Raw genomic sequence first — 15,270 nt, forward strand, 5'->3', positions numbered from 1 at the left:
ATAGTTCCTTTTCATAAAAGCTTTGCTAGATCTTCATTAAAAGTAAAATATTTGCATGCACATACTGACATCTAGTGGCTCCTCTATATTATTATTTCCATATGTAAACTGAAGGAAAATAAAATCACTGCAATAAAAACAAAGTTCTATTTAAATGTATTAAAATAATAAAATAGTTTTGCCTTTATATTTTTAGGAAACTAAATATAAGAAATATTTTTTCTAAGAACAAGAAAACTGTGAACAATTTTTTTAGACTCTTAGTAAATTTGTTATGAATTGTGTTTTCAGTTTATGGAAACATATGTAACCCATTGCATCCTAGGATCTAACAACAATGTTTGCAGACTGTAGATGCTTTGCTTTTATGGTATTTATATAAATTGTACCTTATATCTATATCTTTTTAAAAATTTTATTTTGACACAGGGTGTCACTAATTTGCCCAGGCTGGACTCAGCTTCCAGAGTAGTTGGGGTTACAGGCATGAGCCACTGTGCCTGACTATGTTCACTCCTTTTATTTATTTGTTTGTTTGTTTTTGGTACTGGGGATTGAACTCAAGGGCACTTGACCACTGATCCACATCCCTAGCCCTATTTTGTACTGTATTTTAGAGACAGGGTCTCACTGAGTTGCTTAGTGCCTCGCCATTGCTAGGGCTGGCTTTGAACTCACCATCATACTAACTCAGTATAGCAATCTGCTGGGATTACAGGTGTGCACTACCACACCCAGTTTATATCTATATTTTGATAGCTAAAATTGTCACATCTTTACAATAAAGGAATTGAGAAAATGTAGATGCTACATGTTTTGCAATGTTTTACTAAATTAGGTATATCCTGAGAGTTGGGAAGAAATTAGAGGAGAGAGTATCACTAAAGTACAATATCCTAGAAATGTGGGTACATCTTTTATCTTTGAAGTAGACTATGCAAAGCAATGCACTTCATCTCTGTTTCATCAGGATCTAAAGTAGCCCCCAAAATAAACCAAGCAAACAAACAAACAAACAAAAAACAAATAGTAAACACAATATGCTTAAAAATGTTGTGTAACCACATTTTTGAAATATGACATAACAAGGATTTATTAGTCTAAAGGCTGAATCTTAAGCTTATAAGACAGAGTATACTTATATCTTCTTATGAAATAATTCATGTATGGCTACTCCTGAGGTGCTACACTCACATTTTCTAGGTGTGAAGTTCTCACATTCTCTAGGTGATAGAGCTAGGATTTTGTGGTGTCCCCCAGAAGCTCATGTGTGACATAATACAAGAATGTTCAGAGATCAAATGATTAAGAGAGCTGTGCCCTAATCATTGGATTAATCCACTTGAGTGGATTAACTGAATAGTACCTGTAGGCAGGTAGGATGTAGCTGGAGAAAGTAGGTCACTGAGGGTATGTATGACTTTGGGATTTTATTTTGTCCCTGGTGAGTGGAGCTCCCTTTCTGCTTCTAAGTTGTCATGAATTGAGTAGCTTTCCTTTGCCAGACCCTTCCACCATATTGTTCTGACTCACCTCAGGACCAGATCAATGGGATTGACAGATCGTGGACTAACCCTATGAAACTATGAGCCAACATAAACTTTTCCTCTTTTAAGAAGTTCTTGTGAGGTCTTTTGGTCACAGCGACACAAACAAAGCTATTAAAATGCTAGGCAATCAGTCATCAGAGACAGTCTAGCTCACACATGCCATAATACTCCTTGATCTTGTGTGTTTATCACATTCCTGTTTGTGGTTTCTGAAAAAGAAATCTTGAAATTCAAGTTGTATTTTATGCCTGTTTTCAAATATGAAGAGATGTTGTGCTTTGGCCTCTTTCTCACAGATGATAATGATTTTTTTCAGACTTTAATAAACCTTGAACTTTGTCCAAGTTTGACCCAAATCTTGACCAAGATTATTTTTTAAGAGTCTGAAAAAATAAAAATATTCAAGAACCATTTATTGAAACCCATCCCTATATATGTCTTAATTTTACCCTATCTAGGTATAGAGCCAATGAATATATGTTCTTAATATCTGTTTTCCAATTGTCAATTCAAATTAATCCCTTAGTCTTTTTTTTTTTTTTTTAGAAAGAGTGAGAGAGGAGAGAGAGAATTTTTAATATTTATTTTCTAGTTCTTGGCGGACACAACATCTTTGTTGGTATGTGGTGCTGAGGATCGAACCCGGGCCGCACGCATGCCAGGCAAGGCGCGCTACCGCTTGAGCCACATCCCCAGCCCATCCCTTAGTCTTTAAACATTTTTAAAGTGCATTTCCATATGATTCTTGATATTTGTTTTGAATATATTCCTTATCATTCTTTCTGTTGCTTTTGTCTTTCCCTCTTCCTTTTCTTATCTGTCTCTGAACATCTCTGATTTTGTAACTTTTTTTTCTCTTCTATTTTCCTAATCTATGTGGTAGACATCGAGGCTAAGAAAATGATATCTGATACATCTGCCATGACTTCTATCTTAACATGATCTTATTCAGCAACAAAAATCACCATACAGTTTATGTATACTTATTTTATATGTGGATAAAAAGTTACATGAAAACAGATTAAGTAATTTGTCCAAAGTTATTTGGAAAGTACACAGAGCTAGAATTATTCCTTAATTCATTGGTCCAGTAGTCTTTCCCTATTTTCACCTTTAGTTCCTAATTAGTCTACCATTGTACAATCATAATCATACTATGTTTACACTTCTGAAAATTATTTTCAGTCATAATTTGAAGTTGAGACTTGTGATGATTCCTATCTTAGTGATGGTGAAATTGAATCTTTTTGTTTACATATTCCCTGATTTTAAATTCACCTTCCTCAAATAAACTATAAGTTTTCAAGTGAGATAGATACTTTTGTGTTTGTGTATGCTGGGGCTCTATCCTGTGGTCTTTCACGTGCCAGGTGGATACTACACCATAGTACTACATCCTCAGCCTGAGATGGACACTTGAATAAGACCTTATCCTTTCAAATGTTTGTGTTTACTTGTTTCCCCAAAGAAATGTTTCTTTCTCTTATGGCAAATCTAAAAATACAGCAGGAGGTTAAAGTAGTTGTAACTCAGATGGAAGGGAGTCGAGGTAAAATGTCGGTTTTTGTAGCTTTTCTATTGCATCAACAATACTATTTCTGAAAGCTTAGATTCTCTACATCTTTCAGCTTTTAAATTCAGTGGTCCTTATAGTTGAAAATGTTTAGTTAAATTTTCGCCTTTATTTTTTAAAATTTTATTTATTTTACTCTTTTTTGGGGGGTGGGTGGTACCCAGGATTGAACTCAGAGGCACTGAATCACTGAGCCACATCCCCAGCCCTGTTTGTATTTTATTTAGAGACAGGGTCTCACTGAATTTTTTTCACTTTTGCTGAGGCTGGCTTTGAACTTGTGATCCTCTTATCTCAGCCTCCCAAGCCACTGGGATTACAGGTGTATACCGCCATGCCCGGCTTCACCTTTAATTTAATTACTTTTCTTATTCTTATTGATTCCACCAACTTTGTGGTAGCTGCTCACTTTTGCACTGTTTGTGCTAGGAGCATGAAGATAGCAGGTAAAAGCAATAACAATCTTGTGCAGCTCAGTGTAGTTCAGTAAATCTCTCTTCCTTGAAAGTTTCCACTCAGCTTTCTGCACAGAAAAAAAATCTATTCCTATTTTTTTTTCCATTTTTGAGAGGTCCTAATCTCTTTTGTTTTCTAGCTTCCTCTTGAGATCCATCTAAAAATTTGATTCTTCAAACACTACGTTTTTTTTCTTCACTTATACTACCTTTGGGTAATTTCATTGACTTTTCTTGTTTCAACTGTTAATTATATCACCTGTTCTTCCAAATTTGTTTGTCTTCCTACAAGCTAGGATTAATTAACCCAACTGTTTTTGTGCTGTGCAAACATAGGCAACACACACGAGCTTCAAAAAATGTCAAAATTGAACAAATTTTACTACTCCCAAGGTTTATTTATTTTTTAATTTTCTCTCTCTGTGCACAGTATTGATTTTGATCTATTAAACTAACCAAGAGTCTCGAACTTCTTAGAACCTAGGGTCCTAATTTCTTATTCTTTCTACTTATCCTCTGTAATAATTAACCTCAGCGTGAAGTCAGCGTGACTGTCCTAGGCAGGAATTTGCCAGCCCCCAACTTGTTCCTGGCAGAGCCACAGGAGTGGGGGCCTGCATACTTCAACCTGGCAGAAGGTGGACTGCAGCTGCTGGAAGTAATAAACCTCGGGCTCATAGCTGGCTTCATGAACTTCTGATACACATGTTAGGCTTGGGACGATTATGAGTGGTCTCCTTGAAAAAGCATCTTATCTGTACTTGGTCCCCATGAGTATTTTGCGTCAGAGTCACTTTGATGGCCTGAGTAATGCCATTCTCCTTCTGGCCAAGTCCTTTGCCTTGCTCCTCAGCTTTAGCAGCTGCTCCTCAGCAAACTTTATCCCATGACTCTTGACCTCTGGGGTGATGTTCATGGTGGGCAAAGAGGCTCGGCTTTCACCAGAGGAGAAACTACATCATCCTTTTAAGAGGAAAGAAGAAAATGCCCATAGCAGCCACGAACCCTACTGCTCTTGTAAGAATTCTCTTTCCTGAGCCCCTCATTGAGAGGTACTTTCCTGGAAACATGTGCCACGCCTGATTCGGGCGCCGCCATCTTCCTAGAAATCGCCTTACCTAAATATTTTCAAAGGCTTCTCGTTTTGGAGATGAACCCCAATCTCCTTAATCAGATATGCATAATGTAGACTCTTACAAACTAGTTCCTTGTATTTTGCACTCTGTTGAAGCTGGAAGGTTTTTAGTGTCATATACATATCATCTGCATCACAGGTGCAAACTGGATCCTTCCCAGGGTCCTGCTGCACATGTCTCACTTCTGTCCATAAGTTAACATATTTAGCAGCAAGCCTAAGCTGATATGCCATATTTGGCTGGGGTTTCTCTTCTGTAATTTCTTAATACTGTCTGTGTATTACTACTGACCATCCACCATACATCAAAATTAATATCTGTCTTCATCCCCATGCTTTCCTTATCTATTGCTAATAGACTGTGGAATGTGTGAAGACTGGGACATCCAGTACAAAAGCGTTGTGGCCCATGCAAGGTAAGTGAGCAAATATTCCAGGAATAAGAAATTGCAAATCACAAAAGTGCATTCTAGGTAATACTTTATTACAAATACATTTTAAACATCAGTTTGGTCATGCCATCTCCCTGCTCTCTTTTCTCCTGTGTTAAGAGTTAGTCCTTCTGTACCTTTGCCTAAAAACATCTCCCAGATCTTGCTTGGCTTACTTCTTCTTTTCTTTATGATTTTTGTCCAAATCAAAGAAGTTTTTACTGACCTAGGTCGCATTCTATTTTTTTCCTTGCCTCATTTTATTCAAAGCTTAATGCAACCTGATATATATCAAATATATATAGTTTATTTTATTTATTTGTGCTTCACCCTGAGTTCACCATACTATAAGTTCCAAAAATTTAGGATTTTAAGTAAGATGTTTACTGTTATATTAGTGGCATTCAGTTTTATGGAATTATTGTGATAAATGGATGAAAAAAAATAGATACAAATTTGTTTAGTTTTTTTCCTGGTTTTAATGAAATGTGTAATTTTTGAAACATTACTAGAGAAAATATCTCTAGAAAAGGCCAATAAATTCACCTTGATGATCGTATGTAAAGTGATGGTGTTTATAGATAGGGAAGTGCTGCTTGGAGCATCTTTCTTGATTTGCCAATGTCTTAAACTGACACATGGGAGTGTTTTTCCTATTTAGTGAATAACAAGGTTGTGTAGAGATTTGGGTATACGCTCAAATTGTTAATACAACAAAGAATTGCTAAAGGTTCTTGTGCATGGAACAAGAAATAGTGTATGTTCTTCTAAGATTTATCATGATTGGAAAGGCAGGATGTATATACAAAAATGAGTGAAAAATGAATTAACTCTTATTGAGCACTCAGTACATGATAAAGGAAGTGCACTGGGATTCACACACCCTGTTAGAATTTCCTTAATTTTTGTTTTGGCCTACTATGTTAGGTATTCTAATGTTACTTTTAAATATGAGTATCAAGTCAAAATTCAAAGAGGTTTGAAATCATAAGACTCTGATCTCATAAATAACAAATCTAGGTTAAGAAATGCAACAAACATATTCATGTGTATCTATACATATATGTTGAATACATTGCTCCTGATTTAGTACAGTTTGAGTATGTATTCATATCTGGGGAGTCTGAAGTCAGAACACTTGCTTAAAGTATTATCACACCCAGTTATTACTATTTTTATTAAATATGTACCAATACTGTCTATTGATTACATATAAATCTTGCTGGGGATTATTTCCCATGTTATCATAGATTGTATAAAATAATTACAGAAAATGAATATAAGTAGAGATTTAAGGGAAATCTGTATCCCTAAATCAATGAGTTTTACAGAAAAATATTAATTATAAAATAATATGTTAAAATTATCCTTGCTATTAGAATTCATTTGTTAAATTTTAATTGTATGTGGACAATTAGAAGGTGATTCTATCTAGATGAATAATCAAGATCTGCACAAAACTGGTAAAAAAAATCAGATCATCATTTATTTCAATTCTTTCTGTGCATGCTTTTGAATCATTGAGATAGTGATCTTGTGTCCAAGGAGATAAGGAAATAATATTAATTGAAAAATTTTAAACATAGCATGTATTTGAAGAAATTAATAAAACCATACAAAAATTCTGTTTGTCATTAAATGTAATTTATATATGAAATAATAGTTATAGTATAATTTTAGAGAAGGTATTGTTTTCTTATTTTAAGGGAGGATACTCTGAAGTACCCATACAATTTGGAGATTCCAGGTTTAATAGAGGTATTAATGAAGTATGCATTTAGTAGATATTTGGCTATTGTTTAGAGGTTAATATCAGTACCAATGCAATATTCCCAATCTATTTTACAAAGTGAATACTCTCCCTGTAAGTAGTATTTCTTTATCCAGTGTACTTAGGGATTGCTCAAGTTAAGTTTTCTTTATTTTAAAGTGATCATATGAAAGAAAATTTATTTTAAATCTTTAGGAGTGGCTCCTTTCCAGCATTATGATTCACATTGAAAACTAAGCATTTTTATTACCCTGAAAGCACAAATTTTTGGAATCCTCTTTGTTTAAAGTCTAACTACATGATTCAAAGTCGACTGGTAAGGACTGCTTCTGTGCATAAGGGTAGGACTGTTTGAATCTTCTCACTCCCTGATGGTTAGGATTAAAACCAAATCTGTAGAGACTATTACTGCTGCCACAAGTGCAGGGATGTGGAAGTGCAAATAGAGATGTGGGTGATATACAGATAAACAGCTGCCATGGAGGATGAATGCAGTAGAGAAGCCAAAGTGAATGCCTGACACTTCCTTGCTCTGCCAGGGAGAAAAATGATTTTCAACAAGTTGAGTTTGCTTGCTGTGGCATAGGGATGTAATTCCAAGGAAAACAGCAGGCCACATAAGATGCTGACATCTGAAAATGGGGCTGGAGAATTGTGCTCTACTTTGTGTCCACAACCAACTGGCTCAGTGAGTCACTGGAGGATAACAGTTCAGCATGTTTTACTAAATCCTATTCTGCATATGCCTGCATTTTGAAGTAGGTGAAAATTGTGCATCTCTTAGAAACATGCATTTTTGTCTTCTCCCCAGTTTAATCCCTGCTCGGGAATTTTACCTAGCTATTATTTAGATTAATGTATTTCTGCTCTGCTTAGTCACCCTTCCCATGTCCAGCTGCTTCAACAAAATGATCAATTTTGTGTGGAAGCTAGATAATGAAAAGAACAAAATTTAAGTTATTTTTGGCTCTTTGAAATGTAGTGTAGTTAATTTGATTGATTGCAAAAAATAAATTGTTAACATGACTTTAAAATCCTAATTATCCAGGTTATTCCTGATTTGGCCGTGTCAGAGGAGGTAAAATTATTAGTTTCTTAATAGAAAGCTAATCTCTTAGCTATATTGCATTCAATATTTTTATTGCATGAAAAAATAGATTCAATTATCTTTACTATTTTTATTTATTTATTATTATTTATATTATTTTTTTCAGTTGAGGTCATATAACTAATTCCTAAATAACTATTAGTAAACTCATCATTTAGATGGTTCAGAGAAAAAAATGATCATTTTCTCTGTTTTTGGAACAGGAAATATTTTGTTAACTCATTAAATAATACATGTATACATATAAAATTTAAATATATTAATGTGCCCTTAATTTTAGAGTTTTCTAGAACTCTAAAATCTTATATGCAATATACTGCACTCAGTGGTTTACATGTATTATCTCCTTAAATCTTCTCGTCAACTCTATTATGAGGGAAAAATTTAATGTGGAATCTGTGGCAAAGAATCACCAAAGTAATGCACTTCTTCTGTGATGAAAACATAAGCCTAATGTTATGCATTCCAAATAGAAAGTTGATATATGACACTTATGATCTACATTTTCATAAAGAATTTGAGAAAAGATGTATTTCCTTATTGGTGATGTTTCAGACATTTCATAACTGAGATATTTCAAGAGAAGAAATCTTCATGCAACTTCAAAAACAAAAATAGTGACCTCTCTATGAACTTCTCATCATTTGTTCTCATGTACATGATACTAGGTAGCACTCAAAAGTCAATTCATATAAAATAGCCAATGCTAAAAGTCATGGCTGTATTCATCAACCAACATTTAGTGCCATATTAACAATCTGGCATTTTCAAGATTGTAGCTACATCATATATGCTTTCTAAACTACTTTTTAATATAAAATTTAAAATATTTCCCCAATATTAGCATTTCTTCTGCACTTTCTTCATTTACATGCCAGTGGCACCACAGGTTGATTACATTTTCTTTGTCATTACCACACGTCTTCATTTTTTCTCTTGGCTTGCATTTCTTAAAATACAACTATCAATATAGTCATCTACACAGTGACCTAAACTAAAACCAAACCAAACCAAACAAAAAAAAAAAATGGGACTTATTTTCAACCAGTCCTTTTCCTATTTCTTCATTCACTTAATTATCTAAACGTATAATTCCTTTTCCAGTATTTGAAAATGAATTTCCTTTGTTTTTCCTCCAAACTCACTGATGTTTTATTTGATGTCCTATCACTACTTCCCTAAGTTCCAATATCTTCCTTGTCATGTACAATTACCATTTTGCTCATGTTAATGACATAAACAACATAGTTGAAACTGTGTTTAATAGGTTATTGCTGCACCAAGTTGTATGTGATCATTTGTTGTCAATTTCTTATAAATATTTCTCAGATGTGTTTTATTGCTTTCAACTAAGTTCTGAAAAAAAAACATTTAGTAGAGCTTGCTTCTCACCTGTTTTAAGATGCAGAGGTTGTTCTGCATTTGGAAGCTTGCATTCCAGCTGTAGGAGTGCAGTCTCCTTTGTGAATGACAGCATTTGCGATTTAAGTCCATCTGGAACACCTCAAGCATTCAATTCATTTATTAACTTATTACCAAGCTTGGCATATGAATTCTCAGAATTTCAGTGAGGCAGGAATTTAAATGAAATTAGATAAACAGACTTTAATAGAACAGTATGTGTATTAGAGATATTGAAAAGAGTTTCCTGTTTTTCATTTTTAGGAGTGCCTGTCTATTTATCTCTTTGATGCCGGATTACTATTAATTAGCTTTACCCTAAATTTGCAATAGATTTTTAAGACTACTGTAGATAAGAAGAAATGAAATAACTCTTGTGGCCAGAAGAGGGAGATCTTGTAAAAATATTTGAAGCACAGGTTTAAAATGATTTTTGATTTGCACTTAATTCAGTTAAAAAGAAATTATTCAAGTTTCTGAAGTTAATGTTTTCAGTAATTAGATGAATGCATTTTGTAAACTATTTCTTGGGAAAGTGGAACTAGCAATTTACATTTATATATATGTATATAAATATATATATACATATATAATATTCAAAGTATATGCTATATAAAAATTAATTATAATACTAATTATTAAATTGATAAAACATAAAATGGTAAAAATAAGACAAAATTATTAGTAGTAAATAGTTTGTCTTATTTATAAGATTGTTATTCATTTCTTTAAATAAATTTTTGTCCTTTATACCATGAATACTACAAAAACAAATCTAAATATGACATAATGACATAGAAAAGAACAATTTAACATTGATTGTTTATCAGTAAAAATAATTTTAGCATTGATTATATATCGCTAATAATCAAATGTGTGTGGTAGTCCAAATGTATACACACATATAAGTATTTGAGCTACTGTATATATTCTTCTCTGTGTCTCTCTCTGTCCATCTGTCTCTGTTTCTCTGTCTTACATGTGTGTAGAGTATTTATGCATATATATTTGTATTATGATATGTAACCATTTAGTTTTACTCCTCTCCTAGTTATAAAATATATAAAAAAACAACCACAGATGGGGCACTAATTGTGCCACCTGGAGGGTTTCACTTGATGAATTTGTGATATGATATGAGGAGAAGTTTGTCACTGATTATTATTAATTTTCCCCTCAATGAATTAAGAACCTAGGAATTGACATTTGTTTTGAGTACCACCAGTAACACTTGCACATCTCCATGGGCACTTCCAAAATGCATGTCCCTCTTTTTTAATGAAAGCTGTATTGTTAAACAATATTAGTATTATCATCAAATATATGATCAGCTATTGCCATATATATGTATCATTCAGCTTAATGGGTAGACTCACATATATATGTATATACACACACATATACATATGTGTTCATTCGTCAATCAGAATGATAGACAGATATGTATAAATATAGAAATATGTATATATCTGAATATATGCTTATTTGTTAAGCTGAATTATAATATTTTCTTTCTTGGGTTATTAGATCTGGCCCTATGGGCTCTTCTGTATTTTTGAACTAGCATGTTACCTTCCTCCCAATCCTGAACTAGTACCTGGAACTCCAGAGCAAGATTATGGGTACTTGCTGTTATGAACAAACTTCTTCATAGTCTTCCAAACTAGAGAAAGTTGCAGTTGTTAGTTTGCTTATAATACTTGAATACTTTGAGTACTTGGTGCAGGAATCTGTTTTTAAAATTTATAAATTAAACACTGATTTAAGTCTATGTAGTTCTGGAATCAATGTAGCTTTTCTTCCACCTACCTAAAAAATTAGCCTTCTCTACTGGGGAAGCAATGTGTTGAAATCTTGTTTACAAAGATTATGGGAGCTGACAATAGATCTCTTTCTATGTGGTGTAATTTAATCTAAAAATACTCAACTTTACATTGCTAAAACATTTCTCCAACTTCTTCTAAAAATAATTTGTATATTTTTCTAATGTTAAATGTTCTTGAATTTGAATGGCTGTCGTTATTTTCCATGTCACATCGTTTATTTTTCAAGGTAAAAAATTATTTCTGTCAAAAATTCTCCAGAATACAGAAAAGTAAAATATAAAAATGAATATCTTGGACATCAAATGTGGGTTACATGTCTACAATCCATGTCTCTGGCATGCAGAAAGTTTAGTAGGGGGAACACACAACAGGATGACATTGATACATAAGTACCATATGTAAAATAATACACACACTGAGTGTGTTAAATACATGTGCAATCAAAGTATAAAAGCATATATGAGATTAATAAGCAACATAATGATATGAGTTTTCTACGGAAACAAAAATTTTAACTCTACATTAGGTAACATTTAAGTTAGGAAGTAAATGCAGAGATATTTAGAGTGCTTTCTACCTAGTAGTGTCTTAAATGTTACATAATAAATATAATTAAGCATGTATAATGTTAAGACAATATTTTCTTTGTGTTTTGCAGTTTCCTAGTTTTCCATGTAAGATTTGCTTTCCATTTTAAAGATCCATTGAAACAGATCTGCAGGACAAGATAAAGGTCACCAACCTGAAACCTGAAGAATTACATCTCTTTCTACACTTTTTTTTTTTAGTTGTAGATGGACACAATACCTTTCTTTTGTTTATGTGGAGCTGGGGATCGAACCCAGGGCCTCATGCATGCTATGCAAGCACTCTACCACTGAGCCACAACCCCAGCCCTACACTTTCTTTTTGAAAATAAGGAAGAACAATACGAAGGATGGAAGAGTAGCAGAATTTTTATCATTCCATTGTAGAAGAAAATTTGTAATGTTACTTTTTAAAATTGTACTTTCTTTGTCTCTAGGCATTTTAAAGAATATGATTCAAACCATCTCACACAGCCATCTGCTTTAATACCTCTGTCTAGCATTGCCAGAAAAAAATCAACCATTTGATTGTCCCTAAGAACATATTAAGTTGGGATCTCTTTGTTTTGAAAATATATATTATCATGCAGATTCAATAGAATTCATTGGAACCCCTAATAACCATTGGTATTTTCTTCTTAAGAAATTGTATTTTGTTTCTTTCCTTAGCCCATTATCCTATTTATAATTTCAGAGGCTACATAGCTTCCCCTGATTAGGGAATGTATGGATGCCAGTTCAAGTCTAGTAACTTGTAAGTTTTTGGGTATGCTTCAATGTGTGTCTAACTTAGCCTAATAATTTGTTGAAGTAAATTCTGCTTTTCTGATGGACCCTGCTTCTTTTTTATTGGCTACTTTTGGCATGCACTGTCATTTTTATTCTATAGTCACTACAAATCTGGGAGATATCTGTGAAGTTCAGCTAGATTCAGAAAACTATCAATAATGAGAACAGATCATTCATTATGTGTGATTAATTGTATCCTGAGTGTTGCAGAGTTATGGATAGGAGTAAGCTAATTATCTACAAAATAAAATATCTACATTTCTTCCCCTGTCTTACCTATGGGGTAATTATCAAAATTAATTTTTTATGGTGCAGAACCTTCTTTCCAGGTAGAAAAGTGGGTTTGTGACAGTTCAACAAAGAAAATCTTCACAGGTAGACTGTGTGTGTGTGTGTGTGTGTCCATTAGCCCTGGGAATATACTACATGATAATTGGATATCTTTTTAAGAAAGAATAAGAGATATAATGTGTATCAAATAAGAGACAAGTATATTTAATTTGTGAATTCCCATCAATAATTTTCTGTCAGAAAAGTCATTATAATAATAGTTCATTATTATAGTCAATATATAATAGTTCATTATTTTTTTCTCTTAGCTTACAGCAGGTTGTTATAAAATACAACTTTAAATTTAATCTTATAATTAATATGATTGTATTATTTCTCAGAATATTTTTTTCAGTGTGAGTTTTGTTAGCCTTTCCAAACAGTTTTTTTCCCATAAATACTTGTTACTCTAGGAATTTTGGGCTTGCCATTAATATAAGATAACTGAGTTTTACTACAAAAGAATTATATAAGTGAAAAGAATGTACTTTAATCTTGATTTACTACCCACTATCAACCACTTTGAGGGAGTATATTTATGTCTATGCAATAATGTTCCATCAACAGAACAAGGGGGTTAATTTGACCAGAGTTCCTATTTTAATTTTTAAATTTCAAAGCAAACATGCAAGCACGTTAACACAATATAAACTACATAAATATACATACAAAAGACTTAGTGCATTTTTTTTTAAGAGATAACTTTTGAAGCTCTGATGTTGGAGAATCTACCTGAAGAGATAGGGTGTATGAGCCTATCTCATCACAGCACTGGGAGGAAAAAGCAAGAGAAAATGAAAGTCAATACATTCCTTAATGAAGTGAATAAAATTGTATGTATTCATGAGACTCAAAAAAATGACACCGTGAATTTGGCACAAAGAAGATACTTGCAATAATTCATTTTCTTCTAAAGTTCCTAATTTGTTTCTCCCTTTCCTTCCCTCTTTTCTCTCATTATTTCAATAGTTGATTTTCTTAACATTTGTGAAAAATTCCTGTTTTCTGCTTTCCTCTGTGTATTATAGAAAAAGTAGGTTTTTTCAACTCAATTACATTTTAAATTATTTTATTGTCAGAATTTATTTTAGATTTGTACATAATAGTAATAACTATAATGTGGCTAGCTATTTATTGTAAGTAACTTCAGATAAATAAGTAATTGACCATCTATCTTATATTTTATGCTATTAAACGTTTGCTGTTAATGATAGTTTCACTTATAAAATTATTTTAATAATCAAATTTGACATATTGAGTTTTGTTCACCTTAAATTTGACTGTTTCTGTTTTGTATATCTATGAAAATTATCTACATTTTCTTAATTTTAACCTGACATAACATGAAATGTATTTAAGAGAAGGAAAGATATATAACAGAATTGTCAATATGATTTATCATTATCATTAATTTTTCTTCTCTGTTGCAGAATTTTCTTGTTTTGGAATACTGTTCTTACAACATCAATATTTAATGTTTATATGATTCATTCTGCAATCTGTATTTGGGGTAAAAATGGGAGTTCATAACCCACTTGAATCTAATGTATGAAATATGATATATCAAGAGCTTTGTAATGTTTTGAACAATCAATAAAAAAATACTTTTAAAAGCTATGTTTTGGTACCATTAAAACACATTTTTAAAAAGTGTATAATTGGAACCTATTATCAAGGAATAGAATTTAAACCAACATAAAAATGTATAGCCAATATCAAAGTTTAATTGTAAAATTGAGCACATACTAGTTTTGATTAATGTCAATAGACTTACCTTATGTTTAAGTCTATAGTTATAGCTATCAATATCTGTCTCTCTCTTTGCGTCCACAGCTAATTGCTTTTTAAAGCAAATTTTACTTGTGTCATCATAAAATGGTTTTAAAGCAAGAAAGAAACCCAATAGCAATCATTTATTATCTAGTTTGCACCACCCACTAAAATCAGGCAAAAAGAATTCAGTGCAGTGCCTTCAACATATCTGTATTCCTTGTGTCCAATCTAAATTCATTAATTAGTTCTACAGTGTTCTCATGCTTGTGTTCCTTGGACTTTTCTTTATAGAAAGAAATTAGCTACTATATTTCGTGTAGACTTTACAAACTCACATAAATTGACTAATTTGATAGAGCAGTATTTCTTCAAGTTGACTATTAGTAACCTACTTTTTACAGAGAAACAAACTAAGGATACCTTATTTCAAGAATTGACTGCAATCACAGACCTAGAATGACCTGTGATGCCAAATAAAGCCAGTTTGATTTCATATTTTGTTGCCTTTATCCTACATAAAGTATATACATTTTCTTTCATA

General features: G+C 32.5%; 1 long non-coding RNA gene across 1 annotated transcript in view; it reads left to right on the forward strand.

The window, feature by feature from the left end:
* LOC110598108 (uncharacterized) overlaps positions 1 to 14,573 on the forward strand; it is a 29,906-nt gene extending 15,333 nt beyond the window's left edge. Inside the window, exons 3-4 of the long non-coding RNA XR_002483916.3 lie at positions 5,072 to 5,129; positions 11,909 to 14,573. This is a non-coding gene — a long non-coding RNA (uncharacterized LOC110598108). The remainder of the gene's footprint in view (positions 1 to 5,071; positions 5,130 to 11,908) is intronic.
* The last annotated feature ends 697 nt before the right edge of the window (positions 14,574 to 15,270 follow it).

This window comes from Ictidomys tridecemlineatus, chromosome 6, assembly GCF_052094955.1.
Source record: "Ictidomys tridecemlineatus isolate mIctTri1 chromosome 6, mIctTri1.hap1, whole genome shotgun sequence".
Lineage (NCBI taxonomy): Eukaryota > Metazoa > Chordata > Mammalia > Rodentia > Sciuridae > Ictidomys > Ictidomys tridecemlineatus.